The sequence below is a fragment of the Microcebus murinus genome, chromosome 11 (assembly GCF_040939455.1).
Source record: "Microcebus murinus isolate Inina chromosome 11, M.murinus_Inina_mat1.0, whole genome shotgun sequence".
Lineage (NCBI taxonomy): Eukaryota > Metazoa > Chordata > Mammalia > Primates > Cheirogaleidae > Microcebus > Microcebus murinus.
The window spans coordinates 98,217,388-98,223,712 of NC_134114.1; the positions used below are offsets into that span (position 1 = coordinate 98,217,388).

Below are 6,325 nucleotides of genomic sequence, written 5' to 3' on the forward strand. Positions count from 1 at the left end.
TCGCACGGCTCGCACGGCACGCACGGCACGCACGGCACGCACGGCACGCACGGAGTCTGCGCTGCGCATGGCCCGGCACGCGGCGTTTGCTCTCGTGTGACGAGGACAGCTGGAAGCACAGAGAGCTCGCTTCACTTCACAGGCAGCTTTCCTTGTAACGTAAATCAGAACAGGTAACACACACATATATGTTTTCATTGCGTTATTTTTAAATGCTCACAATTTTATTTTGATAAATGAAAAATTAGAAAAGTCACATCACGGCTGCCGGCTACGGTCGAGGCTTGGTTCATCTGTGGCCGTCGCTACAGCCCACGCTGTGCCTAAGTGGTTAAGAGGGAGGGAATGAGGCAGAAGTACAGAGCTAAGACGAGTGCGGTGGCTCAGGCCCATAATCCTAGTACTCTGGGAGGCTGAGGCAGGAGGATTGCTTGAGCCCAGGAGTTTGAGGTTGCTGTGAGCTACAGTGATGCCACTCCACGCTATCCAGGGCGACAGATTGAACATATATAAGAGTCAAGAGAATGTTTCCAGTTCCATCCCTGTTCTTATGTTCCTTAAGATACTCCTGTGTTTTTCTAATATGTTCTTTTTTTGTTAACCTGAAAAGGGTTTGTTTCTTTTGCTTGAAAATAAGAGTTCTATCGAATACAGAAATAATGTATTGATAACTAACACCAAAGGATTAATTAAAGACATAGGAAAGATTTAACTCTACAGTTACTCATTCAGCAGCAGAGGACTAGTGCATCCATCATGTGCCCAACATGAATGATATTGTAGGGAATATTAGGACAGTGTCATATGTATATGACACATGTTAATTTCTAAAACAGCAAGTTTGGGTAGGTTATGTACTATATGATCCCATTTTTGTTTTTAATTATTTTATATATAGCAATCAAAAAATTATAGCATCATGTGAACAAAAATGTCAACAGTGGTTCTCTCTGAATAATGGGATTGCAAAAAACTTCATTTCGTCCTTTTTTGAAAAATCTCTGTTATCGATAAGAAACTTGGATTTCTTGTGCATTAAGAACAAATAAAGTTTCACACCAAAAGGGAAATTAAAATAATATGTTGAGTAAGCAAAACTGAAAGATGTAAAATTTAGAAAAGACAGCTCATTGGCAGGTTACAATCACTTGAAACCAGATACTATCATGCTCATAAGAATGTGAAATAAGAAGGAAAATCTCCTGTAAAGGAACTATAGTTTGAATGTCACTGTTATACTCTGTGGATAAACAACTGGCTTATAACAAGTCATTGGATAAACAGTATGTAGTTTGTAAGGCTCACTCATTCTCTGTGGGCAGCTAGTGACTGTCTCAAATTATTCATACAGCAACTGTTTAATCCAAAGTTAAAGTCCAACAGATAACAAGCATCTCCTGGAGGGATGATGTATGCTAAAATCTAAGCACACTGTGATAAACGGTCACTTATAGTTAGAGCTGATGGTTGAAAAAGGACCAAAAAGAAAATATTCAGTGGAAAAGTAAAAAATGATCAGATTGCATATTGAAAACATTTTTACATAAACAGATTATCTAAACCATGATTTATTCAAGTATAAAAAATAAAATTCAAACTCACTCTAAATACCTGCTTGGCATCTCACCCCTTCTAACCTGTTTTATATCAAAAAAAACTTCAATCATAAGATGGGGTTGGCAGGATTTCAGAAATGCTTTTCAACAGTACAAAAACCTTTTTTTAGAAACTAGGATTAGCTTAACACAAATATGGGTATGTAAAAGTAGGCACTGAGTTATGCAATATTTATTCAAGTGGAATTCTTCCAATATTTTCTGGGAGAGAGGTACTTTTCAATAATGCCATTCTGTGGACCAACATCTTAAATAAAGTGCTTTATGAGTATGTCTTTTTTTTAAATGAGTGTCCTTAAGTATAAAAAATTACATCAATGTGAAAGCAAGAGATAAATATCAAATTTTCTATGTAATCCATGATTAATTTCAATGAAGTTTATTTGAAAATAAAATGAATTCAGGGGTTTTCATATAGAGGTTCTCTCCATTAGCTTTTTCCCATTTTTAAATCCTGAAAAAAATTGCTATACTCGGATCTACAAGCTTCTAACTTCTCTCCTTCAGTTCACTTCTAGCAAGCTTGTTACTTATCAAGATTGAACTATCTGCCTTTACATTCATCAGCACAGTGACCCATCTCTGTCACTGTCACCATCTCTCTTTGTCTGTTATCTACTTCCATCTTCAGCCTCTTTAGTCAGTTCTCTGGCCTAATGGTGGAATTGAGTGGCATGTTGTCCCTGCTCATCCACCACTACACAGAGTCCTAAAGTCTATTCCTGAGTGATCAGTAGCTGACTTTTCTTTTTCCTCTTGACTCCTGAAATCTGACCATTATCTGAAATGCAGTGTATAGATCATTGGTCATCTCTTTATAAAAAGTCTTCTTTAGAGAACTCATTCTCCCTTGAGATTTCAACTCTCACTTGATTCCTTGATCTTAGTCCCAACTGGGCATTACCATTAAGTTATGGCCTCTTCTAAAATACAGCCTATCATCTGGCCCTCAAAGATGATACTTGTTATTCTTCATTGTTTAATTACTAAGTCCTATCAATTCTTCCATCAATTCTATCTCTCAAATCCATGTCTTCATTTCCTTCTGCAACTGTTCTTAGGCTATGACATTGTGATCACATTAATTTTTCCCTGCCCTGTTCTGCCATTGGGTCTCTCAAAAAAAAGAGCTAGGCCAGGCTCGGTGACTCACACCTGTAATCCTAGCACTCTGGGAGGCCAAGGCGGGAAGATTGCTCGAGGTCAGGAGTTCAAAACCATCCTGAGCAAGAGCGAGACCCCATCTCTACTATAAATAGAAAGAAATTAATTGGCCAACTTATATATATAGAAAAAATTAGCCGGGCATGGTGGCACATGCCTGTAGTCCCAGCTACTTGGGAGGCTGAGGCAGGAGGATTGCTTGAGCCCAGGAGATTGAGGTTGCTGTGAGCTAGGCTGACGCCAGGCACTCACTCTAGCCTGGGTAACAAAGTGAGACTCTGTCTCAAAAAAAAAAAGAGCTAAGATATAGGCTTGCATACTGGCAGTTTATTTGGGCAGTGATCCCAAGAAGCATGATTGAGAGCCTGAGGGAGCGGGACAGAGAAGGAGGGAGGAGTACAAAGGTGCCTTATTGAATTGGCAACCACCATGGGTAACTGATGCTGGATCTCACTAGGATCCTATAAAGAACCTGATGAAATGCTTCTCGGAAAATCCACCTAAGAGATGAAAAGGGAAAATATTTATTTGTAACTTCCTTTCCCCCATTGATTCAAGATGATCCTCCTGGCAATACTTCCCCCGAACTTCCCAATTGCACGTTTGTGAGCCTGTGCAGTTCTGCTAGCCTCCACCATAGCATTAGAGACTTCTACAGGCAGTGGTAGGCAAACATTTGGGGATTAGGTGAGTGCTGTCCAGTTGTGCCTACAGGATGCTGGTCCAAACCTGCTATAGCAGCTATTAGAGCAAGACATGGCACAAAGAGAACTTAAGTGGCTTATAAAAGACATATAATATACCTGTTATTTAATGTGTTGTATGTGTCTCTTGTCTCTTCCATAGGATTATAAATATCTCAGTGATATACATCCATTTGGTAGAATAAAAATATTTACTAAAGGAATAATTCACACTCAGTTTTCTCATGATATTAAAAGCTTAAATCTTTCCAGTTCTGTATTCTCAATAAATTGACTGATTTTATAGAATTTGTACCATCTATTAATATTTATCTCTCTGGCAAATTTTACCAACTACCACCATCAGCCCTCACTGGCTCTTCTCCCCAATATTGGTGTCAAAGCTCTCCCTTCCCGTCATTAAAGCTTATATTTGAATTGTTTTCTCATGATGGTACTGTGTTCCTATTATCTGGTTTTCCTTAAGACCACAGAACATCTGTGCAGGAAGTCTGACCAGTTTAGCAACCTAATCAGTGGCTAAAAAAATAAAGAAGGTAAGTAGACTATCTAAGGTTGGAACACTGGACTCATTATCACAGTCCAGCCAGCTAAGGTAAACTTACAGACTACGTTTTGAAATCTTCTACCTCTGGATCAAGATCAGATTGTTCCAGTAACTGAACATTGCTTTTCATTACATTTACTTATCTTTACATCCGACAGCTTAAATAGACATTATTTTGCATTCTTTTCTCTAATCCATTCCATCAAGATAGGTTGGAAAACTTCAGCAATTCATATTAAGTCCAAGTGAGACGATGACACTCAAACTATGTTTATGTCCTACATGCAAATAGTGTTTATTTTTATTGTGTTCTAAAAATGTGAAGGGGAAAATTCACCTTCTTCATCTGTTGGGTACAATATAACAGCCACAGAATTTATCAAGTTTTTAACTTACTCATCAGGGGTTTTCAAATGTTGAAGATAAGAGTTAGCAGAACTTCTCCTAAAGGAAATCTGGAGAGTTATTTTGACCTGAAATAAATGTCCTTAATGTTTTTAAAGGCACTAAGAGAAAAATTAGAGAAGCTGAAAAATATGAGAAGCTCATTTAACAAAATTCATTAAGCATCCAATTGTGGAAAAGTACTATAAGTCCTTGTTCATCACTTTAAAAAATGGTTTATTTTCCCACTTACACAAAATTAAATATACCCTCTGCAAAACAAACTAAAAAGGCGGAAAACATAGAACACCTGTAATTACACCAGTCAAAGAAACACTGTTCACTTCTGGTAGATGTCTCCATTGCTTCTTTGGTGGAATCCCCTCAAAAGTGCTTTTCATGGGTTAAAAAAATTAAAAAGAATCTTTATTCCGGTTGACTCCACATTTTCTTACTCTTTGTAAAATTCTATCTTACTCTTCATGGTATCAACCCTAAGAGCTGACATTATATGCTAATAAAAATGTTTAGGGGGATAGCTCATGAGCCTCATAAAAAACTAAACCAAAACAAAATATATTATTTAATGGGCTCAATTCCCCACAGTGCTTGCTGTGAAGTGAGCCATTAGAAGGCAGAGTCACACTAACTCTTTCTGAACGCAAGGGGATGTTCACTAACCTCGAATGGTCTTCTATGTTCACCACATGATGATAAACTCCCGTGTTTAATTAGGAATGCGATTTGGTGGCACAGGCAAGAGAAGTCTATGCTTATCTGGTTATTGACAATCAGGAATGTACTGTCATTTCGAGAACATATGGCAACAATGGTGTAACATTCTCCACACTCCTTTGCTTCACATAACCAGAGGAGTAAGGCAAAGATTGGTTCATCATATCGTTTTTCACATATAATAAAAGGTGACCGATCCTTTTGTAGTTCATAAGCATGACGACTGGGTTTTCACGAGCATGTGTGAGATGTGCCTCCCTCAGTCCTTGTTACGACGTTGGCACATTACCTGTCTGACATGAAAAAATAGTAATAAAAAATAAAAGGTGACTAAACTGATAAAATTTTCATTTTAACATTCCTGCCAGAAGGCTCAAGTAATTAGTAAAACTAAACAACAAAAAAGAATGAGAACAAAATCCTTTTTTTCTTTTGTTTGAGAATTACATGCTACTTTCCTTCAGAAAAAATGTTTTTCAGGAGGTATTTGTATGCTGGATATGAAAATAAGCCTGTTTTAATATGGAATTTCCCCCTTTCATTTGCACTATTAGAAGGGAGATTCTAATAAGTCTATGGCAAAGAGTACCTTTCTCCGTCCCCATCCTTGTACCCTCAGGACAAGAAACAAATATTTCCAATACCCTTTAGAATGTGGAAATCAGTCTTTTATTTGTAAAATTAAGGTCTTTTTGCCCTAAGGAAATGAAAGCTGCTTTTAGGCTGCCAATGCTTTTTGCTATGGTTTTGTTTTGTTTTTCTTTTTGAGATAGAGTCTCACTCTGCCTGGACTAGAGTGCCATGTCAGTCTATGTCACAGCAACCTCAAACTCCTGGGCTCAAGCGATCCTCCAGCCTCAGCCTCCCGAGTTCCTGGTACTACAGGCATGTGCCACCATGCCCGGCTAAATTTTTCTACATATTTTTAGTTGGCCAATTAATTCCTTTCTATTTTTAGTAGAGATGGCATCTCACTCTTGCTCAGGCTGGTCTCGAACTTCTGAGCTCAAACAATCCTCCTGCCTTGGCCTCCCAGAGTGCTAGGATTACAGGCGTGAGCCACCGGGCCCGGTCCTTTGTTATGGTTTCAATATGCCGTCAAGCTTTGTTACGAAAGAAGAGAGCAGATCACTGGAGTTGGGAGATAAAGAAGTGATAGGTCCAGAAAGAGGACT

The 6,325-nt window shown here is 38.4% G+C and overlaps 1 non-coding gene across 1 annotated transcript; it reads left to right on the forward strand.

The window, feature by feature from the left end:
- The first annotated feature begins 5,345 nt into the window (after positions 1 to 5,345).
- Positions 5,346 to 5,449, forward strand: LOC142874222 (small nucleolar RNA U13). Its single transcript, XR_012922035.1, has one exon. It is a non-coding gene; the product is annotated as a small nucleolar RNA U13 (small nucleolar RNA).
- Positions 5,450 to 6,325: the final 876 nt, after the last annotated feature.